Source organism: Pecten maximus, chromosome 17, assembly GCF_902652985.1.
Source record: "Pecten maximus chromosome 17, xPecMax1.1, whole genome shotgun sequence".
Lineage (NCBI taxonomy): Eukaryota > Metazoa > Mollusca > Bivalvia > Pectinida > Pectinidae > Pecten > Pecten maximus.
Genome location: NC_047031.1, coordinates 1,888,880 through 1,910,452, shown reverse-complemented (window position 1 = coordinate 1,910,452; position 21,573 = coordinate 1,888,880). Strand labels below are relative to the sequence as shown.

Below are 21,573 nucleotides of genomic sequence, written 5' to 3'. Positions count from 1 at the left end.
TTTGGGATCTTTCTTTGGGTATACTATACGGTATTTTTAATAGTTGGACTGCGAAATGATAACAGAAACGTTGGCGTACATTTGAACATTTATATAGGTCAACATCATAACACAATACAGAGGTGTCAATAAACAATAGCACAGTCTTTACTGAAACACACCGCCCGGGGCGATGACCTTATTTTCACCGCTGCAACGAAACTCTGTACGGAAAATCCTGCACATACGTGTGCATCACTTCGGGAAGACATGCTTACCCGACACTTTCCGGTTGCTCCATCATCATATTGCTGTCCATATTGTCCTTTCAAAATTGAGCACACATCCTTCCATCTTCCATTCACTTTCCGCGCCTTCGCCTCCTCCCCCCAAGCTCCAATTCACCCGGAACTCCTCTTGCGTTTTTGAAAACAAAACTGCCAAGGGCGACAACTGCGCCTGCACTTATCTAAGGTCGCACATCACCATTTAATATAGCTATATTTACACATACATGAATATTTATTCTGACAGTAGCTATAGGTTAAGTCTACCACACAAGCAACTCTAGGGTATACGTAGCTATAGGTTAAATATCTACTACACAATCAACTCTAGGGTAGCTATAGGTTAAGTCTACTACACAATCAACTCTAGGGTAGCTATAGGTTAAATATCTACTACACAATCAACTCTAGGGTAGCTATAGGTTAAGTCTACTACACAATCAACTCTAGGGTAGCTATAGGTTAAATATCTACTACACAATCAACTCTAGGGTAGCTATAGGTTAAGTCTACTACACAATCAACTCTAGGGTAGCTATAGGTTAAGTCTACTACACAATCAACTCTAGGGTAGCTATAGGGTAAGTCTACTACACAATCAACTCTAGGGTAGATATAGGTTAAGTCTACTACACAATCAACTCTAGTGTAGCTATAGGGTAAGTCTACTACACAATCAACTCTAGGGTAGCTATAGGTTAAGTCTACTACACAATCAACTCTAGGGTAGCTATAGGGTAAGTCTACTACACAATCAACTCTAGGGTAGCTATAGGTTAAGTCTACTACACAATCAACTCTAGGGTAGCTATAGGGTAAGTCTACTACACAATCAACTCTAGGGTAGCTATAGGTTAAATATCTACTACACAATCAACTCTAGGGTAGCTATAGGGTAAGTCTACTACACAATCAACTCTAGGGTAGCTATAGGTTAAGTCTACTACACAATCAACTCTAGGGTAGCTATAGGGTAAGTCTACTACACAATCAACTCTAGGGTAGCTATAGGTTAAATATCTACTACACAATCAACTCTAGGGTAGCTATAGGGTAAGTCTACTACACAATCAACTCTAGGGTAGCTATAGGTTAAGTCTACTTCGCAATACAAATTTGGATTGTAATGTACCAGTTTTTCAGTTAGTTTAAATCTAGGGACTTTTGAAAGATTGAGAAGCTTAAAATATATCTCCCCATCCCAAAATATTACATTCATACAGCGTAGAGCAAAAACACTTAATGTCTCTCCCAGCATCCCAAAATAAACATTCACACAGCTTAGGGAATTCACAAACACTAAAAGTCGATCCCCACATCCCCAAATAAACATTCACACAGCTTAGAGAATTCAAAAGCTCTAAAGGTTTCTCCACACATCCCCAAATAAACATTCACACAGCTTATACGAATTCTGAAGAAAAACATTCATGAGATTTACTGCTAAATTAATCATCAACGACATCAGGACCCAACACGATGTGAAATGGGGGGAGTTTACACTGTGTTATAGTACTGTAATAATAGTCTAGCATTAAACCTGGCCCCGAGACATTACGATGATGAAAGACTCGAGAAAAGGTCAGGATACAAGGCTACTCTCCATATTGTTCCTAACATGCAACAAAAATGTAAATAACGGAATGAAATTACACGCGGGGAATTACATAGGTCTTCTACAAGCAGGCTTACGATTTGTCTGATGGATTGTGACGAATGAAAATGGACAAAGTAAATTTGTTTGTAGCTTAATATGACTTCGTCTTAGATTACCGACGCAGCAAAAATGGACATATCTGAGCCTAGGTGATGATTGAGTCTGAATAAGGCCAGAAAATAATTTTTGCCGACGGCAAGGTTGTTTTGAGCTTGCAGGTATAAAAATTGAAATTACTTCAGTTCTATGAGAAAAGGGTATTTAATGTGTGCAAGAGTCTTTTTGTGCATGCAGTGTGCAGATCTATGTATAATACTCATGACTAGAAGGAAATTAAAGAAAAACAGAACATAATTAATGAAAACTGCTCTGGCCTCTTGTTTTATATGAGGATCAAGTTAGGCCTGAATCTCCCTATTTTACTTTCATTCAGCTTCCTGCCTTTCTTTTACATCATACACTCTTTTGTTAACATTTTGTCTTCAATTTTATCTCTTTCAATTAGTTTCTTCCTTTTTTGGGGCCGCGGTGGCCGAGTGGTTAAGGTGTCTCAACACTTTATCACTAGCCTTCCACCTCTGGGTTGCGAGTTCGAAACCTACGTGGGGTAGTTGCCAGGTAACTGACCGTATGTCGGTGGTTATTCTCCAGGTACTCTGGCTTTCCTGGACCACCTCCAAAACCTGGCACGTCCTTAAATGACCCTGACTGTTAATAGGACGTTAAACAAAATAAACCAAAATCTTTCAATATTTATTATTGTAAAACATAATGCCTTCACAGTTTTCCATTCCATGGTCATGATTTTATAATTCATGCCAGAATGATGATTGATTGTTTTGATATTTTCTGTGGTAAACTTTGGTTCGCTCTTTTGAGCACATATAAAATAGCTGACAGATATGATATGTTATTAATTGCACTTCAGATGTTTCTTGTGTCGTCTGAAAAACTGAAGTTTCAATGTAGTTTTCACCTTACACAACACACTTTCCATTGTCATTCAACTCGGAATACCAGGGCATTTCACAATGAATTCTGATAATGATTTACAAGAGTTGTCTCAGAATAATTTCTAAATGTCCCTATGATCCAAAAAATCCAGGAAAAGTCTTCAGCATGCAGTCATAGTTGGCAGAGAATTCAAATTGGTTATACTCTGGGGCTGACAAAGTGGAGAAGGAAACAAAAAACAATGGCATCATTGACGTTAGAAGATGGCAATTAGTTGACAGGGGATGTCCTCACAGCTTGTTCAGAATTTAACGCTCTCAATCTACTCAACCTCGATCAATAATATCTGGAACAAGAGTCTGTTGTTGAGTCTCAGACTACATACACTCACAGGTGCTTGACACATTAAACTTATCTAGATGTCCGACGACCCTGGGATTCATTTTTCATTGCCCTTAAAGGCCCCTAAACCTAAATGTGCCCAGTTTTTATCTCAACATTACCTCCCAAATCTAAATGTGCCCAGTTTTTATCTCAACATTGCCCCCGCAAACCTAAATGTGCCCAGTTTTTATCTCAACATTGCCCCCCAAACCTGAATGTGCCCATGCCAGTTTTTATCTCAACATTGCCCCCGCAAACCTAAATGTGCTCACTTTTTATCTCAACATTACCTCCCAAACCTAATTTTGTTTAAAAATCGTCCCCAACTATATTTTCTGTGATGTTCTCCTCCGTACGTTTTATTTGTCCCACCATTATTGACCTTTTAGTCTTAATTGTCTTAATTGGTAAAAAAAATCCTTTTCAGCTTGTGTAGATAATTAACAGAACAAAGATTGTTGATTGATAATTAGTGAACATAATTCCGGTGTGGTGACACTGGAAACGTTGAAGTTATCATAGTGTGTAGTTGATGTGTTGACCAGGAGAATCTCTACTTACACAGTTCTGGGTTAAACCACAGATCTTAATCAGCATTAAGTCCATGTCTGTTACATATGTCAAGGCTGTCTGGAGCTCAATAAATATATGTGGAAGTTTCTGTGTTATACAATAGAGATGATATCGATCAAATTTAGTCATACTTAATTGCTTTCCAAGGCTAGAAGGAAGTTCTTTCTTAAGTTAAGGAAAATCCCATGACTGCAGGTTTGATGAAAAAAATCTTTTTAGTTTTAAAGTCACCTTGTCATTGCTTAGAGATAAAAATGACCATTTTTATGTTCACTGTTTGTCCAAAGTACCATGATTCCTCCATCAAAAACAGTTTATGTTTTTGACTTCTTATCAATAGCGAAGAGGCCCAGGGTCTCAATATTGAGCAAGTTAGCAAGCTGGGGTCAATGGCTTTAAGATTTATTCAATTGAATGACCTTGACCTACCTTCATGGACACAAGAGGTCCAATATATTGAATTCTGTAAAATCAATGAAATCAATTGATTCAATATATTTCAAAACTCTGGTGACTGTTAAGGCCTTTGGGCCTCTAAAGTGGTTGTTCAGGTAATCAAATTTTTCGTCTGTTACCATCATTCATCAGTGTAGTTTATCAACTTTTTACTTTAAACAACATCTCAACCAAAAGGCCTCAGGAATCATGATATTTGAGTGGTACTTAGATTTCTTGGATGTTTCCCCAATTTTGAAAAAAAATAATGACCTTGACAAATTTTCAGGGTCACAGGGTCAAATTTGTTTAAACACTCAATGTCTTCTGATCGACCAAAAGGCATAAAATCTAGATAATTACAAGGCCTTTTCTCACAGGTTTGGGAAAGGGCCTTTTTGTCTTATTTTGGGAAGAAAATTGGTGAATTGGGAAAGATTTTTTTCAAAGGAGTAAACTGCAAATTTTGGGAATTTGACTAAAATATGAAATTATTTAAATTGGGAATGGGGCCCATTAACGGCCCCAAAAAGCCCCCAGACAAATCCCTGAATTATCAATATAATTTGGCTGGCCTTCAACATTGGTTTGTATAAAGATATTACCTTGACCCAAATCTATTGTAAGAGAGAGGTCAAATTTGTACCTCAAACAGCTTCTTAGATTTAGTTTCTTGTGATCACCAAAACACTATAGAATCAAACTATATAACAATTGAGTATATGCACATGTATCATACAAATTCTTGTGATGAAGTCAGACAAAGTTGAATTGTCAGGGATAATCTTGATCATGATGTGAGAAATCGGGAAAGGACTAATTGAAATTTCTATACACTGCAGTAATTGATATGGTCATAATGACAAATACAAGGATAGGGGATATTGATTGTCGTAAGAGTACCTGTTTATATCTATATATAGCTACGTACCTGTTATATCTACAGATCGTGAGATGGCTGGTGAGTGTACAACATGGCGACAGCTGTTACCCAAGTCTCTGTAATGTTACAATGTAACAGAACACTACCAATACAATTTAATCTTAAATAGAGGATTTATTATTGTTATTTTATTATTTTGCCCTCAGGTAATTTGGGTGGGTGGGGGGATATATTGTTTACTGTTAATTACCCATGTCCATCCCGTCCCGATGCAATGTAATTAGCTAGTCTCAAGAACTGGTGATCATGATGCGATCCTAACCAAACTCCGTTTTGGGGTGTCAAGTCAGGCAGTGGGGGCATTTATGTCTCACAGATATATTCTAGTTTCTAAATATTGTCCAAAAGTTTGATACAAATAGAGAAACTGAAATCCATATTTGTTGTTCTGTTGAACATTAATCTTGACATTCTGGTCTGTGTGCATGTACTGTATTGATGGTGTTCATCGGTCCATTAGGCATTACATTATGAATTGAAATTATGGATGTAATTATGAAACATTTACTCTGGTCCTTAAATCAGTCTGTATCATTGTGGCGTGCTGTAAGTCGAGGTACAGCTACTGTGATGTCCTATCTGTATCATTGTGGCGTGCTGTAAGTTGAGGTACAGCTACTGTGATGTTGTCCTCTGTGTCATTGTGGCGTGCTGTAAGTCGAGGTACAGCTACTGTGATGTCGTCCTCTCTGTATCATTGTGGCGTGCAGTAAGTCAAGGTAAGCTACTGTGATGTTGTCCTCTGATCATGTATCATTGTGGCGTGCTGTAAGTCAAGGTACAGCTACTGTGATGTTGTCCTCTCTGTATCATTGTGGCGTACTGTAAGTCAAGGTACAGCTACTGTGATGTCGTCCTCTCTGTATCATTGTGGCGTGCTGTAAGTCGAGGTACAGCTACTGTGATGTCGTCCTCTCTGTATCATTGTGGCGTGCTGTAAGTCGAGGTACAGCTACTGTGATGTCGTCCTGTCTGTATCATTGTGGCGTGCTGTAAGTCGAGGTACAGACACTGTGATGTCGTCCTCCCTGTATCATTGTGGCGTGCTGTAAGTCAAGGTACAGCTACTGTGATGTCGTCCTCTCTGTATCATTGTGGCGTGCAGTAAGTCGAGGTACAGCTACTGTGATGTCGTCCTCTCTGTATCATTGTGGCGTGCTGTAAGTCGAGGTACAGCTACTGTGATGTTGTCCTGTCTGTATTATTGTGGCGTGCTGTAAGTCGAGGTACAGCTACTGTGATGTCGTCCTCTCTGTATCATTGTGGCGTGCTGTAAGTCGAGGTACAGCTACTGTGATGTTGTCCTGTCTGTATCATTGTGGCGTACTGTAAGTCGAGGTACAGCTACTGTGATGTCGTCCTGTCTGTATCATTGTGGCGTGCTGTAAGTCGAGGTACAGACACTGTGATGTTGTCCTCCCTGTATCATTGTGGCGTGCTGTAAGTCGAGGTACAGCTACTGTGATGTCGTCCTCTCTGTATCATTGTGGCGTGCAGTAAGTCGAGGTACAGCTACTGTGATGTCGTCCTCTCTGTATCATTGTGGCGTGCTGTAAGTCGAGGTACAGCTACTGTGATGTTGTCCTGTCTGTATCATTGTGGCGTACTGTAAGTCGAGGTACAGCTACTGTGATGTTGTCCTGTCTGTGTCATTGTGGCGTACTGTAAGTCAAGGTACAGCTACTGTGATGTCGTCCTGTCGACGTTTGTATCATTGTGACGTGCAGTAAATTCAGATACTATTTCTGTGATGTTGTCCTCTCCCTGATTCTCAATATATTTACCTGTGTTTAATGTTGTGATGAACATAAATACAAACTGTAATAGTATTCAGTCTGTAAATAATGAGTTTGTTAGTATTATTAGATGGATTTTATAAAAAGGCTCTATTATATAATATACAATGTACCCTTGACCTATCGCCACCTGAATCTACTGCCACCTTTGCATAACACCACTTTTATCTGAATATAATTTATTTGTTTTGCTTGAAATACTTCCTTTGTTATTTCCAAAGGAGTATCCAAATTTTTGAATGTGCATCCCAGGAAAAACGTTTTTTTAAATAAGTATAAATTTTTTATTATTTTTTTTTTCATTCTCTGAGTTTCAACTTTGACAGTTAAAGAGACAGGGGTAGAGATTCACTAGATATGAAGGTAATGGTATAGACTTGAATTCTAAGGTCAAAGTTCATGGCTGAAAAACAGGACTGACATTCTAACCTATAGATATCATCCCAGGTAATCTTATTACTGAGTTACATACGTATACAGTATATATGACTGATGTGATGAGAATAGTTGTCTGAGGTTTGAAAATCCCCAGTCTCTGATAAACTAATATGGTAAGGTGCCGGGGATATCATAAATATTTAAACATTAATTCTATACAATAAAACTGAGCTAAGTTATTAGATAAATTGATTTTATCAAAAATTTGAATAATTGATGACGCCGGTGGTTGATAATTAATAGGTGTAGATCTCTAATGTATCCTGGTAGTCCGTCAGTGATTATTATATATATTGACATGCTTATTACTGTAATTTCCTGCGTAGCCTGCAGATAATGCAATTTTGATGTGCTGTGATTTGCAATCATAGCCATCTCCCCTAGTCCTCACTGAGATCGTGGACCAAATCATTCGGAACTCTTTGGGGAATTCGCTAATGCTTATTTCTATGATAAATCCTGATGAGTTCAGGGTGGGATCAAATAATTTCTTCATAAAAAAGTAGCGAACTACACACTTTCTTCCTTTGATTTATCTGTTATTTTGTAATATGATAAAATTTACTTTTTATGGCCGAAAACACCTGTTTGACATGAAAAGATAATAAAATTAAAAAAAAAAAAAATTAAAATTAAAGACGATGAGTTATTTGAGTGAGGGGAGGTTCATATATACTCTCGTTGATTATATTTAGTTTATTGATCAAGACATTGGAAAGTCACCTCATGGGTTAATTGAAATGACGCTCGATCATGTATCATTTACTGTTTTTAGACACACAGATTTCAATTGACAAGCAATAATTGTAATATCACACAGATTTCAATTGACAAGCAATAATTGTAATATCACACAGATTTCAATTGACAAGCAATAAGTGTAATATCACACAGATTTCAATTGACAAGCAATAATTGTAATATCACACAGATTTCAATTGACAAGCAATAAGTGTAATATCACACAGATTTCAATTGACAAGCAATAAGTGTAATATCACACAGATTTCAATTGACAATCAATAAGTAATATCACACAGATTTCAATTGGCAATCAATAAGTAATATCACACAGATTTCAATTGGCAATCAATAAGTAATATCACACAGATTTCAATTGGCAATCAATAAGTGTAATATCACAAAGATTTCAATTGGCAATCAATAAGTGTAATATCACACAGATTTCAATTGACAAGCAATAAGTGTAATATCACACAGATTTCAATTGACAATCAATAAGTAATATCACACAGATTTCAATTGGCAATCAATAAGTAATATATCACACAGATTTCAATTGGCAATCAATAAGTAATATCACACAGATTTCAATCGGCAATCGATTTCAATTGGCAATCAATAAGTAATATCACACAGATTTCAATTGGCAATCAATAAGTAATATCACACAGATTTCAATTGGCAATCAATAAGTGTAATATCACAAAGATTTCAATTGGCAATCAATAAGTGTAATATCACACAGATTTCAATTGGCAATCAATAAGTGTAATATCACACAGATTTCAATTGGCAATCAATAAGTAATATCACACAGATTTCAATTGGCAATCAATAAGTGTAATATCACACAGATTTCAATTGGCAATCAATAAGTAATATCACACAGATTTCAATTGGCAATCAATAAGTGTAATATCACACAGATTTCAATTGGCAATCAATAAGTGTAATATCACACAGATTTCAATTGACAAGCAATAAGTGTAATATCACACAGATTTCAATTGGCAATCAATAAGTAATATCACACAGATTTCAATTGACAAGCAATAAGTGTAATATCACACAGATTTCAATTGGCAATTAATAAGTGTAATATCACACAGATTTCAATTGACAAGCAATAATTGTAATATCACACAGATTTCAATTGACAAGCAATAAGTGTAATATCACACAGATTTCAATTGACAACCAATAATTGTAATATCACACAGATTTCAATTGACAAGCAATAAGTGTAATATCACACAGATTTCAATTGGCAATCAATAAGTAATATCACACAGATTTCAATTGGCAATCAATAAGTGTAATATCACACAGATTTCAATTGGCAATCAATAAGTGTAATATCACACAGATTTCAATTGACAAGCAATAAGTGTAATATCACACAGATTTCAATTGACAAGCAATAAGTGTAATATCACACAGATTTCAATTGGCAATCAATAAGTAATATCTGGTTCTCTTTGATACTTTAAGGTAGCAGTGTAACATAAAAATATATGACACATGTTTTAGATATGTAAACATTGCCAGTTAACCCTACATATTACCATTAATAAAGTATATATATTTGTAATCTGTACAACATTTGCAATTTTAATACAGCTCTGAAGGATAAGGAAACTTATTTTTCTTTGTTTTCCAGACCTGTGAATACCATGGTAACCAATTACAAAAAATATAAATTGCAAAACATGATGATTATTGATCTCGGCCTAATTGACCGAGTGTGACGAATCAGCCGTAACAGTGTTATAGTTATCAAAGCCTATTGTTAGTTTCTGACTGTCATTCAAACATTATCCCTTTGTTTATAAACAAGTGCACAGGTGAAGTAAAACATTTAGGTCTTAATACATGTATGCGGGAAATTAGTTTATGGGAATTCTTGCAGAATATCATGATCTGGCCACAGTTTACCTGGAAATGTGATGGACAATTTAAACCCAAAGATCCACCAACTGAATTAAATCATAGTATGCCAATTCAATACACTTTAAAAAAAGAAGTAATTCTGCATCTTTCCTGAGCAGAAGACTTTAAATGCAATGCTCAAGTGCATCAATTGTGAACCACCAGGACCCTATAACATATGAGAATGAGAAACCCTGGAGGTATATAAAATGTCTAAGTTACCGGTACGTTCTCATGATGTTATTCCTGTTAGAGTATATTGAACTGTAAAGAATCTGCCATGGAGTGTTTCCTAAAATAAACTGAGTGTTACGCGATTTTTTAGAAAATGTCAAAAGATGTTAATTTACATGCAGCTGCTTCATTGATCTTGAGGTGTTTTTATTGAAAGTCCAGACCTAAAACAGGTTGGTAATAATGTTAGAATGTGTTCTGGGTGTTGTCTGATAACATACTCTGTATCGGACAAAGTCCAGACCTAAAACAGGTTGGTAACAATGTTAGAATGTGTTCTGGGTGTTGTCTGATAACATACTCTGTATCGGACAAAGTCCAGACCTAAAACAGGTTGGTAATAATGTTAGGATGTGTTCTGGGTGTTGTCTGATAACATACTCTGTATCAGACAAAGTCCAGACCTAAAACAGGTTGGTAATAATGTTAGGATGTGTTCTGGGTGTTGTCTGATAACATACTCTGTATCGGACAAAGTCCAGACCTAAAACAGGTTGGTAATAATGTTAGGATGTGTTCTGGGTGTTGTCTGATAACATACTCTGTATCGGACAAAGTTCAGACCTAAAACAGGCTGATAACAATGTTAGGATGTATAAGGTCACCTTACTAGCTCAGACTAGCGGGGATTTCCCTTTAGACTAATGGTAAGGTGTGGAGAGTATAGGTCACCTTACTAGCTCAGGCTTGTTGGAATTTCCCTTTAGCCTAGTGGTAGGATGTGGAGAGTATAGGTAACCTTACTAGCTCAGACTAGTGGGGATTTCCCTTTAGACTAGTGGTAGGATGTGGAGAGTATAGGTAACCTTACTAGCTCAGACTAGCGGTTATTTCCCTTTAGACTAGTGGTAGGATGTGGAGAGTATAGGTCACCTTACTAGCTCAGACTAGCGGTTATTTCCCTTTAGACTAGTGGTAGGATGTGGAGAGTATAGGTAACCTTACTAGCTCAGACTAGCAGTTATTTCCCTTTAGCCTAGTGGTAAGGTGTGGAGAGTATAGGTCACCTTACTAGCTCAGACTAGTGGGGATTTCCCTTTAGACTAGTGGTAGGATGTGGAGAGTATAGGTCACCTTACTAGCTCAGACTAGTGGGGATTTCCCTTTAGACTAGTGGTAGGATGTGGAGAGTATAGGTCACCTTACTAGCTCAGACTAGCGGTTATTTCCCTTTAGACTAGTGGTAGGATGTGGAGAGTATAGGTCACCTTACTAGCTCAGACTAGCGGTTATTTCCCTTTAGACTAGTGGTAGGATGTTTGCCTTGAGAGTGAAAGGTTGCTAGTTCGAGCCCCAGTGCAGGCAGGGTATTTTTTACGGTCCAGGTCACGGCACCAAATGTAGTAGGAGTGGAAAAATGCACAGCCAGACCAAGATTCAAACCGGGGACCTCCGAACACTAACCAGATGCTCTACCAATTGAGCTACCTGGTCGCCAAATTGATCAACCTGGTCCAGTTCCGCTACACTTTGTCGATGGTAATTGATTCAGAGCCTGCGATTCAGGTCTGACGCAAAATCACACACGTTTTTCATATAAAATATATGTATTGTGGGTCAGTGATAGCATGATGAAATCCAATCTACTATCAAAAGTAGCACATTTGTTGGTGGTCAATCATGATGTTTACAATGACTGTAATGTCCATGACAGAGACAATATAGAAAATCTGGAATGATCATGATAAGATTTACTGCAGTCTCCTACCATGAACACTTGTACACTTGGAATATTTCAATTATATTTAAATGGTCCACCACAGGAAATTTAATGGTGATTTTTACAACTGATGTGTTCCCTCAGAGTGGAGCTTTCTCACTTTAAGAAAATAAAAGAACCTGCTTGTCTTAATCTTTAACTACATGTAATTAATATACCCTTTTCAAATGCTTTTATGTAATATGCAATTATATAAAGCTATGAAACTTTTTGTGTTACATAAAAAATGAAAAGAAAAATATATCAGAATGTATACTAATTTCATTTTTACCCTATACAACTTTTTGTTGTTTTCATATACAGTATGATTGATATCTCAAATAAATAAATATAAATATTCTTTATCATGTTCAAAATGAATTTATTGCTCTGAAATTGAGTAAAAATATTGATATTTATGTTGTGCACAAATCTCCCTTACTTTAGGCAAAACTCCCTTAAAATAACCATGCATCTCCCGTATCAGTCTCCTGAAAGTTTGGCATATATGTATTTGTAATTGTAATATTGTAATTATATGATATACACTTTTTGTGATGGCAAAAAATATTAACACATGCTTTATTGAAATGTATAATACTTTATGTTACAATTTGGCTGTGTTCTCCGCCGTCTTGCACAAATGTAAAATGTTGTCATATGTATGTATATTGTGATCCTATATGCTATTTGCATACGGAATAAAAATAATTGAATTGAATCGTAGCAGACTAGTGGCCAGTCGAACAGGAGACCCATATTGCTGCAGCAATTCCCTGAATGGTTCTTATAATCAAGCTGTAATTAGCTGGCCACAATGAAATCAGATACAACTAACTTCGACTTTTAAGTGAAGACCGACCTAAATGTTTGTGTAGGCTTTCACTAGCTACACGTCAATTGTATGGGAAGATAGAAGGAAAGAGAATAGGCTTCCAATAGCTAAACATCAATTTTATGGGAAAATATTAGGAAAGACAAGCCATGTTTCTGTATATAGCTACCGTATATAGGCTTTCATGGGGAATTCCGAAAACCAAAGAAACACATATTACCTTTATATTGGTCTGATTTGCAGCTAATTCAGGACATGTTTCTGTTAAGGTAATTTCCATGTAGACCACGGTGGAGATCCCAGCAGTATCCGTGGATCTGGAGGAGACACTCCAGAATTACTAGATAGACTTGGACACCGAGCACGTTCAGCAGGTGTGGAGAAGGAACCTGCAATCTTAATCTCTCTTCTGATTCCGAGGAATTGTGTCTGGATCTGACAACTGGAGCGAGGAAAATTGTCTAGAATCCTGGTAAGTACATTAAGTATAGGTACAAAATATATAGGTTTGTGTTAAATTGGTTTGTTGATGCTATAACATAGATAAAGTACTTATGTGTAGGGTGATCAGTTTATCTTAAGGATTAACTACAATATCCTGGGTACAGAGATTTTAGATGATGATGTATGATCTGATTAATATGGGTCAGATTAGAAAAGGGTACAGAATATCAAGGGTATAGAGTATTTAATGTGAGTCAGATTAGACAGGGTTAAAGAATATCCAGGCTACAGAGTATCTAGTCAGATTAGACAGGGTTACAGAATATCCAGGGTACAGAATATCCAGTCAGATTAGACAGGGTTACAGAATATCTAGGGTACAGAGTATCCAGTCAGATTAGACAGGGTTACAGAATATCTAGGGTACAGAGTATCCAGTCAGATTAGACAGGGTTACAGAATATCAAGGGTACAGAGTATCCATGCAGTCAGATTAGACAGGGTTACAGAAAATCTAGGGTACAGAGTATCTAGTCAGATTAGACAGGGTTACAGAATATCCAGGGTAGAGAGTATCTAGTCAGATTAGACAGGGTTACAGAATATCCAGGGTACAGAATATCCAGTCAGATTAGACAGGGTTACAGAATATCTAGGGTACAGAGTATCCAGTCAGATTAGACAGGGTTACAGAATATCAAGGGTACAGAGTATCCAGTCAGATTAGACAGGGTTACAGAATATCAAGGGTACAGAGTATCCATGCAGTCAGATTAGACAGGGTTACAGAAAATCTAGGGTACAGAGTATCTAGTCAGATTAGACAGGGTTACAGAATATCCAGGGTAGAGAGTATCTAGTCAGATTAGACAGGGTTACAGAATATCCAGGGTACAGAGTATCCAGTCAGATTAGACAGGTTACATAATATCAATGGTACAGAGTATCTAGTCAGATTAGACAGGGTTACAGAAAATCTAGGGTACAGAATATCCAGGGTACAGAATATCCAGTCAGATTAGACAGGTTACATAATATCAAGGGTACAGAGTATCTAGTCAGATTAGACAGGGTTACAGAATATCCAGGGTACAGAATATCCAGGGTACAGAATATCCAGTCAGATTAGACAGGGTTACAGAATATCAAGGGTACAGAGTATTAGTCAGATTAGACAGGGTTACAGAATATCAATGGTATAGAGTATCCAGTCAGATTAGACAGGGTTACAGAACATCAATGGTATAGAGATTTAAATGATGAAGGATAGATTATAATTTATTACATTTTAAAATTATTCTTCATTTTTTTTCTGGTTTGACCAATCAAAGCACTGTTTCCAAACAACATTTGGGAAAATTAAAAGCTGACCCAGTTTATAATTTTGCTATAAAAATGTGATAAACAGATTATCTAACAAGTGTCTCTTGAGTAGTACCAAATATATTTCACTCATGTGACTAATATTTTGGCAATTGTGACATTTTGATTTCCATTCTATTGATAATCTTATTTAGTAATTTTTAAATAAAAAAATTCATCTAATTAGAAATATATTTTTTGCCTAAATTTTATTGATGTTTAACGTGATACACCTGTCATTAATCAAAATCTTATTGGACTGAAATCAAATAAAGCCATCGATGAAAAAGATCTTACATCTATATATTATTAGCCCACCTGCCCGAAGGGCAAGTAAGCTTATGCCATGGTGCGGCGTCCGTCGTCCGTCCGTCCGTCTGTCCGGCCGTCCGGCGTCAACTTTTTCATTTAAACAACTTCTTCTCAATAACCAAGAGGCCCAGGGACTTAATATTGGGCCTGTAGCATGCTGGGGTGAAGGGCTACAAAGTTTGTTCAAATAAATGACCTTGACCTTCATTCAAGGTCACATGGATCAAATAGGCTATAATCTTCAAACAACTTCTTCTCAATGACCAAGAGGCCCAGGGACTTGATATTGGGCCTGTAGCATGCTGGGGTGAAGGGCTACAAAGTTTGTTCAAATAAATGACCTTGACCTTCATTCAAGGTCACATGGGTCAAATAGGCTATAATCTTCAAACAACTTCTTCTCAATGACCAAGAGGCCCAGGGACTTGATATTGGGCCTGTAGCATGCTGGGGTGAAGGGCTACAAAGTTTGTTCAAATAAATGACCTTGACCTTCATTCAAGGTCACATGGGTCAAATAGGCTATAATCTTCAAACGACTTCTTCTCAATAACCAAGAGGCTCAGGGACTTGATATTGAGCATGTAGCATGCTGGAGTGAAGGGCTGCAAAGTTTGTTCAAATAAATGACCTTGACCTTCATTCAAGGTCACATGGATCAAATAGGCTATAATCTTCAAACAACTTCTTCTCAATAACCAAGAGGCCCAGGGACTTGATATTGGGCCTGTAGCATGCTGGGGTGAAGGGCTACAAAGTTTGTTCAAATAAATGACCTTGACCTTCATTCAAGGTCACATGGGTCAAATAGGCTATAATCTTCGAACGACTTCTTCTCAATAACCATGTGGCCCAGGGACTTGATATTGGGCCTGTAGCTTGCTGGGGTGAAGGGCTACAAAGTTTGTTCAAATAAATGACCTTCACCTTCATTGAAGGTCACATGGGTCAAATAGGCTATAATCTTCAAACGACTTCTTCTCAATAACCAAGAGGCCCAGGGACTTGATATTGGGCCTGTAGCTTGCTGGGTTGAAGGGCTACAAAGTTTGTTCAAATAAATGACCTTGACCTTCATTCAAGGTCACATGGGTCAAATAGGCTATAATCTTCAAACGACTTCTTCTCAATAACCACGAGGCCCAGGGACTTGATATTGGGCCTGTAGCATGCTGGGGTGAAGGGCTACAAAGTTTGTTCAAATAAATGACCTTGACCTGCATTCAAGGTCACATGGGTCAAATAGGCTATAATCTTCAAACGACTTCTTCTCAATAACCAAGAGGCCCAGGGACTTGATATTGGGCCTGTAGCATGCTGGGGTGAAGGGCTACCAATTTTGTTCAAATAAATGACCTTGACCTACATTCAAGGTCACGGGTGAAATTTGCGATAGCCAAGAGCCTCCAAGACCTGATATTAGGCCAATAGAATGCTGGAATGAAGGACTAGAAAATGTTTAATATGAATAAAACTAGCTTACAATGCTATTTGAATAAAGAGGTAATCAACATAGTATCTTTAGAAATGACCTCATCAACTTCAAAGTTGCTGTAGAGCCAGGTGAGCGATACAGGCCCATTGGGCCTCTTGTTTTATATTTGAATGATAAAGCTTGATATTGAACACTGTACATATGTATAAGTGATGAAATTGATATGAAAATTATCATTATTGATACAATAAGAAAATATAATTACTTTTATTCATACAGGATTCTAATTAAGAAACTGGAAATTGAATACAGGTATATACCGTATTTATTCTAATAAACGCCCCTGGGCGTGAAATTTTTCCGGGGGGGGGGGGGGGGGGTGGGGGGGGGGACGTTTAATGGAGATCAAAATTTCAGAGTCGGTAAGTTGTGAGATCTGTTGTATGTACCCATTTCACACCATGAAACATATAGTGGTACTGTGTATATAGTTACTGAAACTTTGTTTTGTCGTTTGTGTTAGTTTTATGTTGGATATCCTTTATATAATTACCTCTGGACACACGTGGATGATATAACTGTGCCACAATAAATGACCAATTATTTTTTGAAATGGTTTTACTGAATATACGATCCATGACTATATCTTATTGCTCTAAAAAGAAGAGGAAAAATAGGGAAAGACAGATACAATTGGAAAACCTTATCAGAGTCACTGAAGAATTAACTCTAGACAACATTGACCCTAATCATATTCTAGTAGAGATTTTAACTGACCTTAAGTCCGAGTTAGAGGACCTCCGGGAAAATCAAATGAATGGGCTGCTAATAAGAGCAAAGGCTCAGTGGATCGAAAGCGGTGAAAAACCCACAAAATACTTCTGTAACTTAGAAAAACGTAATTATGTTAATAAAAATATCACAAAAATAATCCAGGGGGATGGTAAAATTATAAGCGATCAAGATGATTTGCTGAACGAAATAAAAAACTTTTACGTAAATTTATATGCAAGTAAAGATAATGAATTAGAAGAAGTTGATTTGGATACTCTTCTCGGGGATTATGAAGTGCCTAAAATAGACAATGAAACTAAATCAGAGTTAGATCGACCAATTACCATGAAAGAACTAGCTCATTCAGTTAAATGTCTTAAAAATGGCAAAAGTCCCGGCCCAGATGGGTTTACAACAGAATTCTATAAGTTCTTTTGGATTGATCTCAAGTTTTTTATCACGAACTCCTTAACTATGGGTATTCAAAAAGGCGAGTTATCACTTACACAAAAGCAAGGCGTTGTATCTCTACTACCTAAGGGTAATAAACCTAGAGAACTCCTAAAAAATTGGAGACCAATATCTCTTCTTAATGTTTCCTATAAAATACTCTCTAATGCAGTTGCTTATCGATTAAAAGATGTTTTAAACAGTATAATACATGAAAATCAAAGGGGTTTTTTAAAAGGTAGATTTATTGGTGAAAATGTTAGACAAATTTATGACTTAATGCAATATGCAGAAGAGAAGGAGATACCTGGTTTATTATTATTAATAGATTTCGAAAAGGCCTTCGACTCTATTTCATGGAACTTCATAACAAAGGTTTTAACATATTTTAACTTTGGTAATTATCTCAAAAATGTTATCCATACTTTATTCCAAAAGGCATCTTTATGTGTTACACAACATGGTTTTTTCTCTCAATTTTTTAATATTGGTAGAGGATGTAGACAAGGCGATCCGCTGTCACCCTATCTTTTTATTATGTGTGTGGAGATACTTGGCATACTAATTAGAAATGATAAAGACATAAAAGGCATCAAAGTCGGTAATAAAGAATTCAAGTTATCGCAGTATGCTGATGATACTGGTCTCACATTAGATGGCTCAGACAAAGCACTCAAGAAAACTTTAGATCTTCTTACTCAATACGCCAAATACTCTGGGTTAAAACCCAACATCGAAAAAACAAAGTGTATATGGTTTGGAACTAAAAAATTAAGTACGGATAGGATATGTGCTAATAATAACCTTTCTTGGTCAAATGAACCATTCACTTTCCTAGGAGTGAAATTTAGTCCGAATCTGTCAGAGCTTGCTGACTTGAATTACTGTGACAAACTTAAAGAAATTAAAACTCTCATTCACATATGGTCAAAGAGGTGTCTTAGTCCAATAGGTAGAATTACAGTTGTTAAAAGCATCATTCTTTCTAAATTAACACATTTATTTATAAGTATTCCAAGACCTGATAAGGACTTTGTAAAAATCCTAGAAAGACTTTTATACAATTTTATATGGGGCAGGAAAAACGACAGAATCTCGAGAAACCTGATAGTTCAAAATTACAAAGACGGCGGTCTTAAAATGGTTCAAATTGATGCTTTCATTAAATCCATGAAACTATCCTGGATAAAACGCCTGTTAACAAATGAGAATTCATGGACCTACCTTTTTGAAGAAGTGATTGGCGAATCAAAATTTACTATTATTTCATATGGGGCGGACTATTGGAGAAAAAAGTCGAAATCTATTAAAAATCTGTTCTGGAAAGAAGTCCTTGAAAATATACATTGTTTTTTGTACCTTCCATGCAACGAAGAAAGTGTTTTGTATCGTCCCTTGTGGCACAATCCAGAAATAAAGATTGATAACAAGACCTTACATTTTAAACAATGGTCACGAAAAGGGATATGTTATGTGTATGACTTATGTAATGACCAAGGTAAATTAATTGAGAACTATGAAGAATTTTGCGAAAAAGTTTCTTTTTCACCAATACTAACTCAGTTTTATGGCATCAGGAATACCATTCTGTCTAAATGGCCTTTTCTGAGAAATTATAATTCCACTATTATACTTCCACATTGTCAAAAGTACATTTATCACATCTTAACAAATAAACAACGAGGACTCTCGATATATAATCTTTTTATTAAAGATTTATCTACAAATGATAAATACAAAGTCAAATGGTCACTTGAACTTGATATACATCAAAATCAATACTGGTGGGAAAAGATTAACTTTATAATATTTAAGTTAACCTCGGACTCAACACTTCAATGGTTCCAATACCGAATTACTCACAGAATCATTAGCACAAACAAATACCTGCGTATGATAGGTGTAATTAACTCGCCTGTATGCTCATTTTGTAAAGCAAATATAGAATCAATAATCCACTTGTTTTGGGAATGTACTCTTGTTACAAAATTTTGGCAAGAATTCACCACATGGGTAGAAAACAAAACCGGGAAAACTCTGAGTTTGATTAATTCAGATGTTATCCTTGGGAAAACGGACAACGAAATAAACAACATAAACTTAATTATTGTTTTAGCAAAATTGCACATATACAAGCAAAAGTATAAAAATCATCTGCCTGCTCTATTTATATTCAAAATGGAACTGGAAAAACATTACAAAATTGAACAGTACATTCATAGGAAAAATATGACTGTCCAAAAATTTGAAAAACGATGGGTTGATTTGAAAGCACTTGTAACGTAACAAATCAAAAAAAGAAAAACTTGTTATTGTTACTTTTAGAACTCTATTACTGTTAAAGTATGAGTCTGTGCATGTAAGAAGTCTTTATGTATGTTTTTGTTTTTTGTTTTTTGTATATCTATATGTATAAAAAGTTTTCTTCTGAACTAATATGGCAATATCCTTACCTGAGGTATACCACAAATAGCTATAGCAACACAATAAAAATATATATATATATATATATAAAAGAGTATGTTCTATCAGCCACATTACACAATGAGATAATATGATATCGTGATGAACATTTTATACGATTGCACGATTTAATGTATTGGGGCGAAACTGCATCTGAGGTATACTTCATGTATTGATGAGCGAATTTTTTATTAAGCGTATGAAAAAGTGTAATTAATGCGATTAAATATACACCAATATTATGTATTGCTACGTGTATGCATATGTATGGAAGAAAATAAAAAAATTTTGAAAGATAAAAAATAACTGTGCCACAATAAGTTCTTTTTCTTGAATTGAGGAATTTTTCTTTCCAAAAAAAGGGGGGGGGTCGTTTATTAGGGTGGGGGGCGTTTATTAGAATAAATACGGTACATTAAACTTTAATGTAGCTGGGAAAAAAAAAAGAAAAAAAATCAGAATGATCATGAATTCACGCTAATCATGATACCGGCTTATGGCATAAATACAACATATATATACAATCTATAGTTGTAATGTCAGTGTTTATGGCTGAGATGACTTGAAGCGCTCTTGTCGAAGCAATTTACATTCAGAGGTATGCTTTGATGTGAGCGATACAAAGGCTGCTAGTCAATTGATGATGATGTCAGCTTCATCCTCCGCTCTGATCTCTCAGGTATAACTGTACCTTTACCAGGACGGAATGTTCAAAGATTTGGTCGGATCTGTATCAGGGCATCCTCCGCTCTGATCTCTCAGGTATAACTGTACCTTTACCAGGACGGAATGTTCAAAGATTTGGTCGGATCTGTATCAGGGCATCCTCCGCTCTGATCTCTCAGGTATAACTGTACCTTTACCAGGACGGAATGTTCAAAGATTTGGTCGGACCTGCATCAGGGCCTATTTGTCCCTGATGACAAGGAAATTAAATCAGTTTGTTTGGTATTATGGCTGATTGTTTTTATACAGAAACTTGAATATTTTCAAAAAACAGGAATTTTCATATGTTAACTCTACACTCTATCATCTAATTTCTATAGTCTGTTTCTAATATCTTTATCTATTGTCTAATTTCTATAGTCTGTTTCTAGTATCTCTTTCTATAATAGTCTAATTCTATAGTCTATTTCTAATATCTTTATCTATTGTCTAATTTCTATAGTCTGTTTCTAGTATCTCTTTCTATAATAGTCTAATTCTATAGTCTATTTCTAATATCTTTATCTATTGTCTAATTTCTATAGTCTGTTTCTAGTATCTCTTTCTATAATAGTCTAATTCTATAGTCTGTTTCTATTGTCTATTTCTATTATAAATGTATTGTTTATTTCTATTGAGTTTGAAATTGTATTAACTTTCACCCAACCGAAAAGAACAAAGCTCTATAAAATTGATTTTGGAGCATTTTAAATCTGATTAATTTTGAGGGTTTGAAACACG

The 21,573-nt window shown here is 36.1% G+C and overlaps 1 protein-coding gene across 2 annotated transcripts in view; it reads left to right on the top strand.

Moving 5' to 3' along the window:
- LOC117315567 (ras-related protein Rab-27A-like) overlaps window positions 1-21,573 on the top strand; it is a 51,972-nt gene that overhangs the window by 18,429 nt on the left and 11,970 nt on the right. Inside the window, exon 2 of one of the 2 annotated variants that reach the window (XM_033869809.1) lies at window positions 13,157-13,359. The gene's annotated coding sequence lies outside the window, so the exon portion shown is untranslated. Of the gene's footprint in view, window positions 1-13,156; window positions 13,360-16,724; window positions 16,753-21,573 lie in introns of those variants that run through there. The other variant, XM_033869810.1, reaches the window with a different exon arrangement.